At 38.2% G+C, this 20,556-nt stretch overlaps 1 protein-coding gene and 1 long non-coding RNA gene across 6 annotated transcripts in view; one reads left to right on the plus strand and one right to left on the minus strand.

The window, feature by feature from the left end:
• The window catches only part of LOC124302758 (uncharacterized), a 170,006-nt gene that overhangs the window by 45,636 nt on the left and 103,814 nt on the right, over positions 1 to 20,556 (plus strand). The window lies entirely within an intron of this gene.
• On the minus strand, positions 447 to 6,245 carry LOC124302798 (uncharacterized). Its single transcript, XR_006907779.1, has 3 exons — positions 6,112 to 6,245; positions 5,261 to 5,375; positions 447 to 542 (listed from the first exon to the last, which is right to left on the minus strand). It is a non-coding gene; the product is annotated as an uncharacterized LOC124302798 (long non-coding RNA).

Consider the following 20,556-nt stretch of genomic DNA (forward strand, 5'->3'; position numbering starts at 1 on the left):
GCGAGAAGATTCGCGAAATCCCCCCGGCGTGTCGGCTGAGGCTTTACCGGTTTAAGCAAATTTATAAATAAAGCTTATAAGGGACTCGGCGTAAATGTAAAATATATGAAAACATAAAGGTGTAATTTACAGCATTCTGAGCCTCGCCTCGCCGCCTCTTCTTCTTCCGGTTCCTCGGGGCGTTTCGCCGAGCTTTGTTCTTTTGTGCTCAGCTGGGCTGTCGCATGGCGGGGACCGTTCTCTTCTTCTTCTTCTTCTTCTTCTTCTTCTTCTTTTTTCATATATTGTTTGTTTATTTTATTTTTTTTTTTTCCATACAATTTTGTCTCATTTTATTTTCTTCCACGCTCCTTATTCCCCTCTCATTCCCCCTTATCTTGTTCCTTTTTCTTTACCCCACGCGAGAAAATTATACGGAGTTAATGGTCTCATTTATTATTACTCATTTCTTTGCTCGTCCTCTTTCATTCTTTCCATCAGGTTTAATGATCGAGTATCCATCCTCCGAAATTTCCTCGACGCTGCGAAGCTCTAAAATCGTGCTAAAAAAAAGAAAATCAATTTCAAAACCCAACCATTTTTTACACTCAAAATAGAAACAACTAGGTGAAATAAAATTTCGCGATATCACGACCGTACCGGTTTTACTTTAACTTCCTGTTTTTCTGTTTTTATAGAAAAAAGGAAGTCATTGTAGTCGCCCCGAAAATGAAAAATTGAGTTTCGAGATCTAGAGAATCACCACCGACCATTTTCAGATGGCTGTACGTGTGTGATCAATTTTTTTGTCACACGACATCTCGAAATTAGTCGCCGGATTTCAACGATTTTCGTCCGAATCGATGCGGCTTTTCCAAACTTAGAACTGATTAGATTTTGGCTATGATCGGTTCGGTACTTTTTCAATGATTTGAATAACGAATTTCCAAAAAATCAAGTAAAAATGATGATATCTTGAGAATGGATGAACGGATTTGAATGAAAATTAGTACCGTGAAGTTTTTTGGATCGCTAATCACGAATCTAAGGTCAGATTTGCAAAATTTAAATTTGGCCTATCCAATAAGCCGGAAAAAAACTAAAACCATTTGGATGTTGATGCAAATTGATACTCGTCGGTTTGTTGATCGGCTGATCACGAATCTGAAGTCAGATTGCGAAATCCAAAATGACGATCCAATGTGGTGGAAAAAAATTTAAAAATATTCCGATTTCCGTAGAAATTGGTTGGCGGAGATTTTTTTCTTTTTTTGGCTCACCGATAACGAATCCGACGTCAGACTTCCAAAATTTGCAATACGATGGATCCATTAAAGTGGTTCAAAATAAAAGAAATCCTCATACTTTCATGTAATATAATCTTAATTCTTAATTAAAAATTCGAATTGATTAATATTATTTTTTCTCTCTATGAACTTGGAAGCTGCGATGTAAGAACAAAAAGTTCGAAGGCTAGCTCGTGGCGAGCCTGAAGCCCTTCGACGTATGATTTTTCTACGCAATATAGTCACCACCAGTAACAAGGAGGTCATCAAGATTTAAGGACTGGTCGCAAAAACTGCTTATGATCAACTTGGCAAAAAACTACGTTCAAGTAGCAAAAGCCCGTGCGGGTAGAAACTGTGCCCAACAGCCGGACACGAATTTCGACCTATATCCTAATAAGATCGGTCACGAGAAGTCGCTCATCTTCTTCTTCTACTTCTTCCTCTTCTTCTCTCTCTCTCTCTCTCTCTCTCTCTCTCTGTCTCCCATGCAATATTCCGTGGGTGCAAAAGAACAAGGGAATAAAATGAAGGAGTCTCGAGAAAGGGTGAGAATGGAGGATATAGGGTGTATATATGCGATATGAGCGGAATGTTTTATGACCCCATTTTTCAAAAGATCACCCGGCATTTCTCCACACTGCATCCTTTCCTCCCGGCCTTCCTTTTCCACCCCCTTTATTTCCCGCCTTCTCTCGTCTTCTTCCCTCGCTCTCCCTGTATTTTTCACTTCCTCCATCCTTCCTTTCGCCTGCAGCAGCAGCAGCAGCAGCAGCATTCTCTTCGCCGCCTATCTTCTATCGTATTTACATACTAGATCGCATACCGCTTGGATATAGCTCCGCAGGCCTCGGCGAGCTTCGACGGATGCATTCTAACAATTTAAATTTATAAACACCCCTCCGCCTTCTATTCCTTGCACAAGCCAATCCCGCATCCGAGCTATCGCGAGATTTATTCTTCTCTTCAAAGTCTCCTGCAACGCCTATAAAAGGAGATGCATTTTGACGAGGAACACTGAGAAATATTTCATTTGTTAAAGTAACTGGAAAAATTCAGTGAAACAGGTATCCTTAAAAAACTGTATGAATATTGTTGGACTTACGAAAAATGAGGTACGTCTAACCATTTTGCGCTATCGTCGATCCTTTTTTGATAATTGAAACGCGAAATCAGTTTCTGAGGTTTACTCTACTTTTTTAGCTAAACGAGGCTTCAACGTCAATTTATCGTTGCACGAGCGTTAAATTTTCGCAACAGTAGCAAGAAAATTGTGCAGCAACAGTGTTCGTAATGAGAAAGAATAGTAACGGATAACAGCTAGAAAACTAATTTTCATTTTCTACCTAGAACAATATTTTTCGATTGTGGTAAAATATGAAAATAGTCAAGGACTGAGCGGTAACCGTAACTAAAAATTTCTCTCAGTGAAGGTAGAGATGCGTTTTTGCCTGCAGCTTTTTTCAATTCCGAGTCCAGAGTTCGGGAAAACAGATTCATTTTCATTCGGCCAAACGTCGAGTTGCGAAAATTTTTCAAAATCTTTCTCAATCACGAAACTGACGGACTCGTTTCATTCTAAATCGATTTACTCCTTCGTCGACGGTTGATGCGCAAGAAGTTTTCAATTTTTGATACAAGAATTTGAAATTTTCTACTCCTGATTTCAAGGACAATGATCGTTATGGAATATAAATTTTTGCGACAAGAAAAATCAGCAAACATAATAAAAGAATCCTACCGATCATTACTACTACCCAAAAATATTCAAAAACATAATTCATAATGAAAAATTGTCAATTCTCACCTTCTCGAATATCGAATCGAGAGGGTGAGCACCTAATTTGTTACGACAATATATTCTGGGGGAGGGGGGGGGGGGGGGGGGGGGGGGCGCAAAAAAGAACCGCACGGTCTCTTTTACAACGCGCGTCGAGATCTGAAGGACGATAAATTGTCGCGGCTGCAGGTTGTCCGTCCTTTCCTCTGATTCACGTGTGCCCAGGACGGCATAGAGGAGGTTGAAAACCACCCTTGTCATCCCTTGTCAGAATGAAAAATAAATAGTTATATAAGGCAGGTGGATACGGATTTTCGTGCTACGTATAACAGCCGGCAGAAAACCGCGGGAGTCGCGTCGCCCCGAATTCCGTTCAAAATTCGAGCCCCGGGGGTGGAACGAACCCTTCGCTCGAGTGAGTGACGTCCTCCTCCTCCTCGTCGTTCCACCTGTCGCCCTGTTAATATCTTAATAAGCTTATTACAAAAGCCCCGCAGCGACTCGCCCCCCGACCCACCACCCTTCCCCTCGTGCAGTTTTTTATTTTTATATTTTTTGTTCGTCAAATCTCACAACGAAAGAATGGATATAAAACGTTGCTCTCGCTCTGTTAACGTTCGATCATTAATGGTGACAGCCACTGAGCTAAAAATAATCGAATACGACTCGATCGAATCGGTAAAAATGAATCGATTAATCGAATACGTTTAGTTTTTTATTTTTGTTTTTTTTCGAAAAATATAGTTCTAGGTAGAAAATGAAAACTAGTTTTCTAGCTGTCTCATTAAGATCACTGTTGCTATATTTTCTTGCAACTGTTGCGAAAATTTAATGCTTGTGCAACGATATTGAAACAATTTTTTTTAACGATACCTGTTTTCATCAATTTTTCTAGTTACTGTAACAAATTAAATTTTTCTCAGTCTAGTTTCGTTGAAAATAGTTTTCAATTTCAGGTAACAATATTCATTTATTTTTCACTTGTCATATCAAATAGGTATCTCAGTAAGTAAGTCGACGATAACAGTTGATATTCTAATCACTTAAATCGATACCGCGTTGCGTCGTTCACGGGAGTAAGAAGCAAAAACCGATCGAGAAAAAACAATCGATTTTTTTGGTCATTTTTATAATAACCCTGGGACGCTTGAAGTTACACTGAACTTGTAAAGTCTGTTGAAAAATTTGGGGGGATTAAAATGGGAGTGCGAAAAAATAGTTTATGGAAATATCTGGGTAGTCAAGCTTATCTGGATTAACGGATTTCGGTGATAAAGCATCTCGTTTGCACAAAAGATGTAACTGACTGAAAGAAGATTTCAATTTTTGTTAAAAAAGCTTGTAGTTATATTGCAAGATTACGGTGTAATCTAAAATTTAGGGGGGAGGTGAAAATGGCGAGGCTGAAGTTAGTAACGTTATAAAATTACTACAAAAAAAAAAAAATAAAGATATACAAATTTCAATTAATTTCAATTCAATTTTATTACCGCACGATATTGTTCGGAATTTTCGACAACAATCTAATTGTTCAGTAGTTTTATTACAGATTGAATTAAGTCGAAAAAATCGGATCTTAAGCAATTTTCAAAATCTTGGTCGAGTTTTTCAGTTTTTCGTGATTAGTTTTTTTTTTTTTTTTTAAACTATCCCGTGGAAGTTGGGAAAATATTCTGCAAATATGTATTTCCATTCAATTTGTGTGACTAAGTTTTTATTTTTGTCCAACAAATCGTTAAATTTTTATACAACGTTTGGAGATTCGTGTATTTTTTTATTCGAGAATTACGGTTTTTCACCCTTTTTCACGTCAATAATACCGTACCTACAATGCTAAAAGCGTACCAACAATTCAACAGGCAGAACACACGCCATATAAGGCGATTATCTTTTAAAACATTCATCGTTCGCCTGATTTAATTTTTTTCACGATTCATTTTTTTGCATCGCTTTTTATATCCTTCCTCTCTTTCGGCGAGCTTGAACGTGTTTGCGTTGGGAGCGGGATTGAAATTCACGCCGTTTCCATATGTTTCAAATTTTCGACGAACCGGTATTTTTTTTTTTTTTTTTTTTTTTTTGCACCTTCCGCTTCTGGTCGCCGTTTTAAACTCCGACTATTATCGTCGTCTCTACCATCGTCGTTAGACTATCGATCCTTCGCTATTTTTAAATAGCAATAATTCCTCTTCGGACGTTCATCCTTCTCCCTCACCTTTAAAACCGCCCCTTGAACCGTTCGTCCCTCTGCGTGATCGATGCTCGTCTCCTTAACGTAATTAATGACCGTTTCTGCTGCTCCTTCTGCCGTCAAGTTGAATGGATGAAATCTGCATAAATTTTCAAAACGTTACAACGTCACGCGCTTTTATATCGTACACAAATAATTCTCATAAATACACGCGAGAAACACCGTCCAAGTCTATTATCATTCTAATTTTCATTCCAGGCTTTTCTATTCACGTCACCGTTTTACAATGGAAATTCAAATATCTATACAATAAATATACATGTATTATATACTTGTGAGTACACTGAGAAAAAATTCGTTTGGTATAGTAACTAAAAAAATTCAGCAAAACAGGCCTCGTTAAAAAAACTGTTTGAATATTGTTGGAATTGCGAAAAACGAGGTACGCCTAACAATTTTGCGCTATCGTCGATCCTTTTTTGCTAATTGCAACGCAAAATCAGTTTCTGAGGTTTACTCTACTTTTTTAGCTAAACAAGGCTTCAACGTCAATTTATCGTTGCACGAGCGTTAAATTTTCGCAACAGTTGCAAGAAAATCTAGCAACGTAACGATAAAGAATAGCAACGGATACCAGACTTTCCGGTAACAGCTATAAAACTAATTTTCATTTTCTACCTGGAACTATATTTTTCGATCGTGGTAAAAAATGAAAATAGTTAAGGACCGAGCGGCATCCGGAACTAAAAATCACAACACAAGTTTCCCTGTTTTATTTTTACATAACGCGTTATACGTTGCAATGTATACCCACCCCGAACGATTTACGAGTCAAGTGCAGAAGCCGCAGGAAAACCGCTACTCCGGGTACTTACAGAGTCTGCGAAGCTGCAGGACGACTTGACTCGCTGGTCCTTGTGCCGGGTTGTTACGGTCCTTGCGGTTGAACGTTTCACTGCAGTGAAAGGAGCGCGGCACACTAACCAAGATGAATTCGTGCGATTAAGAGAGCAGCCTAGGCGAGTAAATAAAATATTCAAGGAACGCGCGGCAACTTATACGTACAGGTATACTTGTGAGCATACCTTTCTCCCTCTCTCGGGCACAAATCTACGAGACAAGCCGAATCGTGTGAGAAACGAGAAACGGAAATTGTACAGATAACGAAGGTCAATGCGAATTTTGAGTTTGGATTCCAGGTATCGAATTTGATTTTTTTTTTTTTTACTTTCACGCGACCGATGAGAGAAGTAATAGATTTATTGGATAAAGTTTGATTTTGTAAAAATTAGCAGGATGTTTCGGATTTAGAGAAAAATTACACGTTTTCTGAAACATTTGTTGTAAATAACGTTTGAACAAACTTTGAATTTGAATCACTTTTATTCAATTATAATAATTAATCACAGGTCAAGAGAAAAAAATGTTGATTCTACGCATCGAATAGTGATCAAAATCTTCATTTATTACGTAAAAAGTTTGCTTTCGTATTTTTTACGTTGACAATGAGTCAAGTTTTTTGTTACAGCTATCAACGAAAAACTTCAATACTTATTTATCAACGTAAAAAAAGACAATAGCAAACTTCGCAAGTGATAAATAAATATTTTGGTAATTAATCGATGCATAAAACTTTTGTATCAAGTATGATAATAGAATATTTAAATAAACAAATTTCGATTCCACACATCGAATAATAACGAAAATCTCGAATCGTTACTTGTAGTAGAGTTTGCTTTTTATCTTTTTCACGACGATAATAAGCGAAGTTTTTGGTCACATCTGTCAACTGAGAACTAGCTGTAAGTTTGTAAAATAAAAAATATATTTCAGGGAATTAAAAAACCGAAACGATAATAATGATCGGATAAAACGTCTCGGAAAGCCGTAGCTAATTTATTGCCACCCGGTATGGCGTGTGTATGGGATATGGCTGGTTGTAAAAGAGACAGTTTGGTCGCTTGACCGCTCGGCTGGTCGACGGGCAGCCGCCGCCGGGATCGGGAGAGTTTTATCCCGTGGGGTTTGGGGGCGGGAGGCGGGGGTGGAGCCCGGATCACGGAAGGAGAGAGTGAAACTACTTCGGGATGGAGTCGCCGCACCTGCGGAGTAAAACACGGCTAAGCCGACCTCAGCAACTCGGCCTCAGCTGCCGCCTCCGACCCCCGAACCTCCGCCTCCGACCACCCCCTCTTATCTCCGCGGCCTCTTGATCTCTTAGGAATATGAGAAGACGAAAAAGGGAAGGGTGGGAAGAGAATCGAACTGTGCGACAAAAAATACGTGATAACGAATATAATTAATTATATATATATACATATAATTTAGATTGGTTCAAAAAAAGCGAAGATTGTTTGTTTTTTTTTTTTTTCCTTTTACTTTTCAAAACCCCCTCTGAAATACTTTCGAGGGGGGGTGAAAAAAGATTCCTGTCAAAAGCGGAGCTCTTGTTATTAATATTTAGAGGTCGCTCGTAGCGAATTTCTATTTTCCATTTAAATGCCTCATATGGCGTGGGAAATTTTTTTTTTTTTTTTTTTATCGTTTTTTCAATTTTGTAGCTCACAGACCAATTTTGATGCAATTGAATTTTTTTTATTTTTTTTTTTTTTTCACGCACGGAATGAAAAATTTCAAACTATACTTTTTTTGTTGAAACGTTTGAAGAGGAATTTACCGTTGAAAGTAGAATTTATTTCAGTGAGGTTATTTACCGTTGAAAGTAGAGCTTTACAAATTAATAATTGTTAACCGACTTTCTTCCTCGTGGAAAAAACACAAACTATAGAATTTTTGAGATAAATTTGATGACATTTCGTAGTAAGTTTTAACGTTTTGCCATAAACTAAAAAAAAAAAAAAATAGTTGACTTTACTGCAAATTGAATCTTGAGCTTGAATAACTTTGGAAGGAGTCAATTTATCAAAAAATGATAAGTGAGACTTTTTGTAGAGTGTTTAATTTACTGTAAAAATACGTATGATTCATTTGGATTTGTTTATTGGTTTGTGAGCAGCAAAGTTTTAAAAAAAAAATGAAAAAAATTTCCAATGTTACTTAAGTGTAAAATAGAAATCCGCGATGAGCAACTTCTAAATATTAATATTAAGAACTCCGCTTTTGACAGGCATCTTTTTTCACCCCTCCAAAAGTATTTTAGAGAAGATTTGGAAAAAAAAATATAGTCGATTTTTTTGTACCAGTCTAAATTGCATATATACGATTATGACCAAATTTGATACCTAATTTTTCGTCAAGACAAGATTATTGTATTTTCTGGTTCACAAAACACATTTCGTAGTGAATTTCATTCGGAATTCGAAAGTAGTCGTGACTTGAGTCAATGGAGTTGAATGGACGAGGCAATTTTTATCATAAGATCGAATTCCAAGGTTTTTGGGGTTACTAATCTGAAATCAGATTTCAAAAATTCAAGATGGCGGATCCAATGTGGTGAACAAAAACTTCAAATTTGATCGAATACGGTCAAAAAATTCTGTTCAGGAGTTTCCGGGGTCGCCAATCGGACTCGCCGTACTGAATTTTCAAAATCTGACTTCTGATTCGTGATCAGCGACCCGAAAAATCCCTGGATAGAGTTTTTTCCCCAGATTTGATCGAATTTGAAATTTTCGTCCGCCATATTAGATCCGCCATCTTGAATTATAAAAATCTAATTTCAGATTCGTAATCGGCGACCCTAAAAACTTATTATTTATGCAAAACTTGTATTTATGTAGGACAAATTTCTCGTCGACGAATTGTTCCTTCAATTTTCCCGATTTTTATCAATCATTTTTTCCAAGGATAATAATTGTGTCGAAAACCTACCAGTACACTATCGGAAATAGGCAAAAACCGTAAAGAAACATCTTTTCAAAGTTCTCTAAACATACAAAAACTTGATATAAAATCGGTAACTCAAAGGGTTAATCGTCGGTTAGGAAAAGGTTTCGAAATCTCAAGCTGAGCGTATCGCGATTTGACAAGTTTTGAGTAATTTTGTTCCGTTGATTTATCGAATATTAACAATAACAATATTATACAACCGAAAGTTAAGCTCTGTGCACGGGGTGTCAAATTGTTGGTGTAAAATTGATTATAAATCAATTTTCGACGTATACATAAATTTGACGATCATTGTGCGATTATTGTTCGTCGGCTGATTAATAACAATTTTGAAATATTACATCGCTCGTTGCGGTCTCGGGAAAATTGACAGCTGCCACTTACAATTCACGTTACATAATCGAAAGCTATCGAGGTTTCTACGAGGTTTAATTTATCGCCGTATTGTCTTACCGCGACGGTGTTTCGTGTTTAAGCAAGCAAAAGCCGCGTCAATCAACTGTATTATAGTCTATGTAATATGCAAACGAAGGGATAGACGCGATGCATATTGTTCAACCCTTCGGCTCCACGGAATAATGCAAAATACGCGTTTGCGTGGGTGGAAAAGAAAGCTGGAGCAGCGGCTAGTTTCGGATTAAACAAAATTAGGTTGTACAATGAAATTTCTATTTACCGTGTAATACGGTTTCGTCAAAAACTTGCCAAGTTTTTTTTTTCTTTTTTTTCTTTTTTTTTTTTTTTACTAGTCGGATTTATCATAAATTTTAAAGCCAAACTAGAGCGAAAATTTTCAGCTCATACACGCTGCTCGAAAGGTAAAGAGAATGCAGAATTCCGTGGTTTCAATTCCTCCACTAATTACACACTGTACGCTACAAATGAACGTTGATTTCATAGAAAATTCTTTCAGTCAAGCGTAGAATGTTTCGAAAAAGGAAAACTAAAAATTTTTTTTTCGTTGTTCTGCACGCAGCTAGATTGATAGAAAAAAAAAAATAACCTTGAAACTAATATTATCGGTTCAACAATTAGTTACATCGACTTGTAATCTTGACTGTCTCATAACCGATCAGTTATAAATTGTACATAATTTCAAAGCGCGGTCGATGGGAACTTTCTCTCATTATTTGTAAGGTTGTTTTGAATTTTTTTTTTTTTTTTTTTTTTTTCCTCGGAGGTGAAGGGGCAAAAAATATTGACGGATAAGAAAACAAATGGTGCGGAATTATCAAATTGATTTCGCATAGAATTTTAAATTGTAAAAAGTCAATTACACATCGACTCTAAATTTAGAAAATTGTCCACCGTTCGACTCTACGTTTGAATAAAACATATATTTTGTCACGTTGAGATTGAAAGATCTTTAACGCGATACTTGCATCATCCGATCGTACTAAATTCTTTAAACCACCGTTAGAAAAAACTGTCGATTTCGAGCGTTTTAAAACCTCACGCAGACTTTCAGTGCGGTGCATTTCAGGGTTAAGAAAATGTGCCGAAACCGCCGTTGAGGGCCGAGGGATTATAGAGATGAGAGCTTTACAGCTTTAACGATTCTTTGCGGTTAGGAGGAGGCGGGGATGGGTAAAGGGGGAAGAGGGGAGGCTGCATCATCCCCTAACTGCACGGACACGCGGAGGGTGCGTGAGACTCGGTGGTTTTGCAAGGGGCGGTTCCGTTTCAAGGAATTCTCATCAGTCAATGGGCAAGTCAGTCCCAGGCTGGTTTATATTAATGACGAGGGGATCCACGACGTCCGTTCCCGATCCCGATTCCTTCGAAATGGGAATACCTACATCTACCTATACCTTGTACAGCTCGAGCGAAACGGGAGAAATCGTACAAAAGGTTCCGTTTTACCCGCGGTTAGAATTATTATTCTCCACTTCGGCGAATAATTGCGGACGGAAATTCAATCGACGGTGAATTTTTTTTTTTTTTCACGTATCGCACTATTTTCAGCGTTTCGTTTATTTTTCGGTAATTTTTTTTTTTTTTACCGCAAATCAAAACGATACCAATAATTACAATTTGGGTTAATCGATACTCTCGCAAACGTTGTTAGTGGTTAAAAATACATCGTCAGGGAATTCTGTAACAGAAATACTTCCGAGGACAGAGACAAATGATGCGAGTTTTTTTTTTTTTTTTCAATTTTCAAACTGAAATTTTTCTTGTTATATAATTATTGTTGAATTGAATTTCTCCGTACGATATTTATAATAGTAAATAATTACAGAGATGTTATTTATACATGGAGAATTCCATGCAAACCCAACCAACGTCTGATCCTCAACATTTTTTATTTTATTCAAAATTTTTTCTGCAACTCTCACAACTCTGGATACATCAACGAATTGAATTTTTCTTTTTTCTTTTTAGATTTGCCATTCAACCGGCTAATTATTTATGGATATTGAGAGCAATATTGAAAAGTAGATTTTTTAGAATACTAAAAAAATTCTTCAATATTGTGTTTCCTTTTCCAAACATTTCTATGTCCGGAACGATCTGAAAGTTGTCAAAAAATTCCCAAAACTTGTCTTTTTCATTCGGAACATTTATAGAGCGGTTTCATTATATGATTGTATTAAAAAAAAGTCGAAGTTGCCAAGAAAAAGGACAAATATCGTTCCAAAAATGACACTGGTCTAGAAATGTTTAAGGTGTCGAAAAAAATTGAAACAACTAATAAAAAAAAAAAGAAGAAATCCCGGTCTTGAAATGTTTGGAATAAAAAATACAGCTTCTGACAGTTTTTGTCAGAATTAAAAAAAAAAAAAAAAGAAAAAAAGTCTTCTTCAAAATCGCTTTAAATATTCATAAATAATTGAAAAGTTGAATAAAAAATGTGAAAAAATTCAAGGTACCGTTAAAGAGTTGTGACAACTGCAGAAAATTTTTTTTAAAAGAATACCGAAACACCATCAATTCATATCTCTTCCTCTTTAACATACGTTCTAATCTATCTTCTTATACATTCTTATTCGTTAATTATTATCTTCTCTCACGTTTTCTTCACTATTTATTTCTCTCTCTCTCTCTCTCTCTCTCTCTCTCTCTCTCTCTCTTCTCTTCCCGCAGCTCGCGTTCGCGTTTATATACCGCGCAATTTATCTTTGCAGTTTTACGAGAGGCGTCGGGGTACGAGGAGTAAGAGGGGGATGAAGCGGGCAGATTTCGGGTGAATTAATGTTAATTAAAATGTATCTGGTGTATAAGATAATTGCGCGATCCAGGCCTTTCTCTTCCTCGCCCCGCGCCACCCGAAATCATTACAACAGCGATTACAACACGGCCGCGTCGTGTTTTTCAAAACACATAACGCAACGCCCGTTCACCGAACTGCGTGCTTCGAGGGGCGGGGGGTAGTTATTAGGGGGTATGCTTTACGCTTTATATACGCGTTGCCGGTGCTCGCTTACCTATGTTTTACACGCTTCTATATATGTACGTATACGTGTACAATATATTCAAGGAAAATTTCTCCATTACAAGCCGCGACGCGACTCGGCGCAGCCGGCCCGCGTTATTAAGGGTTGTTAGAAGGTAAATTCACCACGACCGACCCTTCTGACTACCCTCTTCACCCCTCCCTGACCATCCTCTATCTTGTATATGTATACGTATGCGTGAACGTTAAACCTGCTGTCCAGTCGAGTCGGGAAATGATTTCTTCAAAATCGCCAAAGCTAGCGATCAATGCGATTTATAAATACAATTGACAGAAAATTTGCGTGTTTTCGTTGTTCAAAGAATTAACGTCGTTTGATACGGCAAAAAGGTGAAGAAGCAACGTTTGTTCTTGCATCGTTTCACCGCCATCTTTCCAAAATTTCGAGATTCTTATCTTCTTTCGTGCATAAGTATACTGCAAATCTATCTTGGTCGCCGTTTTATTGTTGCATTATCGTTTTATCGTGATTATCAGCCTCATGTTTACCTGCGGAGACATTTTTGCCACGATCGTGGAGTTGACAATTTTTATCCACCAGCTGCAATTTATTTCTAGCATCCAGTGACCTCGGTTTTTTTTTCTAATTTCTTATCAAAGTAACGAAAAAGATGCAAATTTCTTATCAATTGTAACAAATTCAAACGCAAGAGAGAAAACATTTTTCACTCTTGGACTTTAGAATCGTTTCAAGACATGTTGAATTTGCAGTTACAGTATTTTGCGATTGAAAAATATTCCTATTCGAGAGTATCGAACGCTAAAAAGAAGAATGAAAAAACGGTGCTTTATCTCTTCTTTGCGATAATTGCAATCATCGTTTCACGCATATCAATTATATCATTCATGAAAATGTTTTACTTCCAAAACGGAATGTTTTTGTTTTTATTTATTTACTTTTTTGTTTTTTTCCCTCTCCTTCTTCTCTCTCGGTACACAAGAATTAATACGTACGTTTTTGAGCCTGGCTTTTCAAGTCCAGTGATTCGAAAGAAAATGAAAAACGATCGAATATCATTTCAGACAGTTATCAGATTTAAACTATAAAAAATGTCAGGGTCAACGGTTCACCCGAATCGACGTCGAGTGCCCGGTACATAAATTAATTAACAACACGGCGCAGGGTGCGCGTAAGTTGATTTTTTTTTTTTTTTTTTTTTTTTGCATCTGCCATCCAATACCTACACTCGTATCTCAGCCTTGATCCATAATGCAGAATTATATAGCAGCGAGGTAAGTCGGATCGAGCCGAGCGCGGCCGGTTAGACGTAAAAGGGGGGTTGTCGGCGTTTTTGAAACGACGTTCGCGTGACCATCGCGGCTGGGACGAAGCGCGGTGCTGCAGGTTGCGAGGGTTTCTGGGGGTGGCAAGGGGGTGGTAAGGGGGTGAATCCCACGGATCGATCCAGCCTCGAGTCGAGACCACGCCGCTCGGCTCCCTCGCCGTTTTCACGGTTCCCTCTTTGTGCCCGCGCTTCTTATTGCGACCCCCGTCGTCTCCCTCGACCGCGGATTGCCAACGTTTGACCGACGGAGAGCTTGCGCTTCCTCGTGAAATTTCCGCTTCGCCCGTATCCCAACAAAACTCTCATCCGGCTTGTGTAATTTCTGTCCGAAAAGCCGCGGGAATTCGTTTGAATCCGAATTGTTTACGCACGCGTGTGTGGCGTTGGATCGTATAGAGACGAATCGATTACTTTTTTTCAAAATTGCAAGTAGAAGATATCTTTCGAATATGACGAAAAAATTACGCCGTACAAGTTTCAGCTATGGATATTAATATGCGGAGGTGCCTCGTCGCAATTTTCAATTTTCTCGTTTAAGGGGGTATTCTAGTGTAGAGGCATGAATTTGAGGTGTTTTTTGAAGTGCTATAAACAAAAAACAAAAAATATTTTTACCATCCATTTTTTTATCAGGCGTTTATTATTATTTCACGATTACAAAAAAAAAAAAAAACAAGTCAAAAAATACAAAATTGAAAGTGCTATGAGCTGTTGAAGTGGGGGGTACAAAAAAAATGGCGCGCCAATGTTGTCACGATTGCAAGCATTTTCAAAATCAGAAAAAAAAAAAAAAGATTATTAATCTACATAAATGCAGCTATCGTACTAACTAAACAAAAGTCGAAGAAAAATTTTTTTTTGCCAAATTACGGCTGTCCGAAAAAATAATACGTTTTTTTTTACTTTTTTGGACGTTTCTGAATTTTTTAAAAATAGTAAAAATTATCATTTCGTTATAATAATAGTTCGTGCGATAGAGACATGTATTGAGAAGATTCTCACCAAATTTCAAGTAAATCGGTTCAATAGAACTTGAGAAATCATGTCAACCGTTTTGAAAAATGTAGTTTTGAGAAAAACGCGTTTAAAGTTTCGAGTAAAATTCGTTCCAGCCGCGCCAGTATTGAAGACGTGTCACTAAAATAGCTATATCTCTGAAAATAATTGAAATTTTGACTTGTCCTTTTAAGAACACATTCTTGAAAGGTTAAGCTTTGAAAATATTAAAAAAAAAAAAAATCGATTTTTTCAAATTTCTACACTAGAATACCCCCTTAAACAACGTTTAATTTACTTTACTGTAAATTTACTGTAAAGCATCGCTAGATTCCAGGTTCGATTCCTGGCTCCGTCGTTAATTTTTCAAATTCACCAGTTGTTCAAATTTACATTTTCTCAACAAATATTCTCTCGTAGATTAATGATTTGCACACCCGCATCTCATTTATTAGACAGCATTCTGTCTTACGGGCTTCTCATCGGAAGCGAAGGATTGAAAGGGGTAAACATAAACATCTACACACTACAGTCTCCTTACATCGTGCATGCAGAGAAGAAATTCTTACTCATACAAATCGGGCACATGAAAACAAATTTGAACTCACTGGTTATGAGAGAAATTAAAGACAACAGAGTCAGGGCGGCTAGGTGGTCTAGTGGAGTAAGGCTCCGGTAAAGCATCGCTAGATTCCAGGTTCGATTCCTGGCTCCGTCGTTAATTTTTCAAATTCACCAGTTGTTCAAATTTACATTTTCTCAACGTTTGTTTAACTTTGGTAAGTTGCGACTCGTCGACGCATTTAGTGCACCGATGAGAGCGGAACGTATTTTTGTAGGCGATCGAACGCTGTGCAAAATAGGTATTACGCCCTCGACATTTTATGGAAAATCTTACTTTTTCAAAAGTTATTCAAGATCCTTTGTTCATTCTTGATCTTGAATAACGTTTGAAAGAGTCGATTATCGTGAAATGACAAGAGGCCGTTTTTCTATAGCGTTTAATTACATGCAAAATTACGATCCGATCCGATCGTTACACTTATACCTTGACGAATTATAAAATTTCAAAGATTAATTTAAAACAATCCAGGCGTCGAGGAATAAATTAAATTAGTTCGTGAGCTTGTGAAGTGAATTAAAATGCAGCGAAATTAAAACAATGGGCATAATGTTTTGATTGAAAAATGTGCGTTATGCTTTTAAAGTCTAAAACAAAACTGTTTTTACAATAATACCGATTGACGCAGCAGCTTTATTAATTTTTTGATACGTGAAAGCTCTTGTATGTCTTTTATCTACGCAAAACGATTGATTTCACCCTTTGTAACAATATGTATATTTATTATATATATATACACGAGTCAACGAGCCAGTCTGCGTTTACCCTTGTCAACGAATTAACGAATGCCCGCAAAGCTGAACAAAGCACGAAAAGCGAGTTGGAAAGCTCCGCGTAGGTACAAACTATTATTTGATCCTTGTCAAGCCAAGGACTCGTTCAAGGATTAGATTAACTACACCTAATTATCATACTTTAAAATTGTTTGATGTAAAAAACGCGGTTCGTTGTGAGACTGAAAAATGATCGGAGGGTGAGGAACTCGAAGCCAAGATATATACGTATACGTTTTTAGATTTTCCGGGAGAAAATAAATAACGTGAGGCTTTTTGTACTTTTTAAAAGCAACCTGGCGTTATTTCTTCACACCTTACAAGCTTGCGTTCGCTCGAATCGGTATACCGTAAGTATTTACGTATCGTTGGACCGCGTGAAAAAAAGGATGCGGCAACGTGTGTAACACGCACGTACGTATACATACACGTATCGGAGCACGAGAGTCTGTAATTTGTTAGACGCGGAGAATTATTTCTGAGAGGATAAGCCGTTTCAACCGCGGGCTTAGAGGGGCGGCAAAGTAAGCGGGTTTAATTGCCTTGACTGACTCCTGAAAAAGTATCAGCAACAAACAAACGGCCGTCGAAAAGCCAGAGCTCGCGCCCTTTGGCTAACCGTCTGGAAAGCGGATTTTAGAATTTATTGATTCCCAGTATACACAATGCACGCGTGTGTGTTTATACATACATATGTATATATATATATATGTGTGTGTAAATTATACGTGTACCGGGACAATCTCTTGAAACATGAAAATGAACCGCGCATGCGCCAAACAATTAAATCTCATTGGTCGGCCAATGACGAAATTTTTTTTTCCGCGACGCAGGCGGGCCAACCTACGCAAAATGTCTGCGTTTGAATTTTCAAAGAGCGTAAGCATCGAATTCCGAGCGTTCTTCGAAGAATCAACTTTCCGACCCGACAACAAACGCTTCCGAAACCTTTCCGAGTCGCTGCCTCGATTATTTGAGATTCTAACCTCGAAAATTCGTATCAACCGCATCGCCGGCAGAAAGAGTTCGACAGCTGAAAACTCGGATTGGCCAGCCTGCGCGAACAGCCGATAAAACTCGCGCATGCGCGGTTCATTTTCAAGTTTCAACAGATTGTCCCGGTATACATACCCACGTTATACGTACAGGTACAAATCCACCCCGTGCGTCTCACCTTGGCCCAAGGCCCAATAGGGATAGATAATAATCCCCCCCCCCCCTGCAGCAAGAAGGTGAAGCGCAAAAACATTGTTATTGCAATATTTTTACCTGTCTCTCGTATATTTCGCTTGCACCTGAAAAAATTACCACGCAAATTGAATTGATTGCAGTTGTTGTTGTTGTTGTTGTTGTTGTTGTTGTTGTTATTATTATTGTTATAGTTATTATTATTTTATCTTGTCCACTTCAGAAGCAATATTCATCGGTAAAAAAGAATTATACCTCCGCAAACACTGTACATACGGAAAAGTTGAATAACCTGAGTTTATGCGTTCAAACTATAATGACGATGATAATAATAATAATAATGAATCGTAACGAATCGAAGAATACATATATGGGGCAAATAATATTTTCCACTGGATCGGTTTCGTTGATCGACGTATAGAAATTTTTTTTTCTTCCTCTTCTTTTATACCTGTAACCGTATCGGTTCGTTTGGCTTCTGGTGGTGGATAAAAAAAAAAACGGAATTGTAAAAAAAAAAGAAAAATAGAAATAACGATGGTTTTGTTTTTTCGAATAGACCGACGATTCGTCCGTTTCAAATAAAACGCTGTACGGTACCCGTTACACAAAAGTTCGCATTCGCCGCTCTGGCAAGTGGCTTGCATGCGGTATATATGTGTATATATATCTATAAAGAGAGAGAGAGAGAGAGAAATGGAATCGAAGTGATCCCGCAGTATGAATTTAACCCCGGTTTATACCTACGGCTCGACAAAGAGCCATACGAAGTACTATTTACCTGCCTCCGATCCTAGGCGCAGCTACATACCACAACAATATTCGCATCATCCCTTCAACGCGATTCTCTTTCACCTCAAACATCCCGTGTAAATTATACCTCTAAGTGCACGCCGGTCGGTCGGACAGAAATAATTCAACGATATCTGCATCGCGTAGAGAAGCGAGCAAACAAACTCCCTGCGTCGTTGTATTCGACGAACGCGATTCAAGTATTTGAACAAAAAATTTACCCTCCGCGTTTTTTTTTCTTTTTTTCTTTTTTTTTTTTTTATTTCTCGCGAAATTCGTCGAATTAATTTACGCTAAATCTGAATAAAGAGATTAAAAGGAAGGGGATGAAAAAAATACTCTTTTTGTTCTTGACAAAAAAAAAAAAAAAAAAAAGAAAAAGGAAAAAAGAATTTTGGCCGAATTACAATTAATCACCCTTGACGATCATATTTAATAATTGTTATTTCACGAGCTTACGATTTTTATCGTCGTGAGCATTATCGTTGTTATCATCGTTGTTGTTCGGCCGGCATTGTTATCAGCCGAGAAATCTGAAAATCTTTCGAAACCGTGAAATTTTTTTGCCCCCTTCGAGCGAAGCGTTGGATACTTTTTATTCCCGAAGAGCCATCACGGGCACAAATATCCTCCCTTCGTTCACTCAGCAGTCAAAACAGAGAGGCAAAAGGGGATGCGGCAGCAGCAGCAGCAGCAGCAATGACGCCGTGAAATAGCGCTATTTGCTAACACAACGGAATGCACTCTGAGGGTCGGGGAAGCGGCGACCCTTGAGTGCCTCCGCAATCGGCCGAGCTTTTTCATCCCTGCATCTCTCAACCTATATGCTCGTCTCTCCTCTGCGGCGTCGTTTCGCACGTGACGTCACGATGAAAAGTGAATCAGGAAAGAGAGAGGCGCGATAAACGCGAAATTTAAGTAACGTGTAATAACGTTTCAACGGTGCAACATGTCCGCAGAGTAATAAATAATAATCGTATGTTTGATTAATTGCAAGCGTCTTTGACGAAACGTGAAAAAGTGTTTTTTCCAAGAATTTTTTTTTCTTGTCGCGATGTAAGAGGAAGGAATTCAAAAATTTATACACAATCAGTCGAAAGTCCGTTTTATTTTATTTTATTTCATTTATTTATTATTTTTTGTCTTTCTCTTCGAAATTTCAGCATCACAATCACGCGCGTGGAAGGTACAACGATTTTTCTTTTAGACTTCAATAGATTGCTTAGTATCCCTTTTTTTTCGTGACGGTCTGTTCTTTGTTGAATATGTATGTATTTTTGTTTTCTTGTTTTTTTTTTTTTTTTTTATGTAAGAAACGGTTTTTCAACCCCTCGTTACGGGGTGCAACGCGTAGACTTCGATGAACGGCAACCGAAACTTACTCCACAACCAGCCAAGTTGTTACCGGAACCAGTGAGGTGTTTACAGGAATCTGGAAGGCTGGCCAGTTGCGGGTTGGAGTTGAACCCGCTGACTCGGCGAAGATAAAGGAGGGGATGCAGGGTGTTAAGTGGCCGTAAGACCGTGGGAAAGGATTGCGAGGTATCGCGGACGTAACAATTTCAAAAATTTGGTCGAAAATATTCCGTTAGCAATTTTTCTGAAATATCTATAAGCACGGGAATACGATCCCTGATTTCCTGGCTAAGGATTCGGCGACAATTTGCGACTCGTGCTTTATTCCCGGACTTGGAATAAGTTTGCAATAAATCCTCCAGAGATTCGGGGATGATTGATATAACGGCGAAGCTGAAAGTAATACCGAGTTTAGTGTCCTCGGCACGTATATTCGGTCGGTCCGACTTCAGAGCCACGGCGGAAAAGCTCAATGGAATATTTACTCCGAGAGGTTACTACTCGGCAAGCTTTCGATAATACACACAGCGGCGAAAAGAAGAGGCTGCGTCGTTTCTTCGGCAAAGAATATCCTCGCCGTTCTCTCCTGCGGCTGAAACTTTCCAGCTTCTTCTTCTGCTTCTCCTTCTTATTATTTTTATTCTTATTCTTCGACTGGCTGGCTCCGAGGAGATACTCTCGAGAGACCCTCGAGCAATAAATTCTTCATCCAGCTTACGCCTGGATATATTTTCCCTGTTCGAATGCGAACCGCCGCCGATGGACAGCCGGGTTTTCCTTGTGAGGAGATATTCCGCGATACGGACGCCGCGAGTCCTTCGAAGCGTTATCTTATTTCCGTACAATCAGATCAATCCGTTCCTCGACGAGCAAAAGGCGCGCCGCCCGCATTTTTTTATACATTATCGTTTCTTTCTTGTCTTTTTTTTTTTTTTTGATTTTTTTTTTTTTTATTCTTTACTTTGCGCGTTAGATCTTTCCAATGAAATCTTTTTCCATGT

The sequence above is a fragment of the Neodiprion virginianus genome, chromosome 4, assembly GCF_021901495.1.
Source record: "Neodiprion virginianus isolate iyNeoVirg1 chromosome 4, iyNeoVirg1.1, whole genome shotgun sequence".
Taxonomy (NCBI): domain Eukaryota; kingdom Metazoa; phylum Arthropoda; class Insecta; order Hymenoptera; family Diprionidae; genus Neodiprion; species Neodiprion virginianus.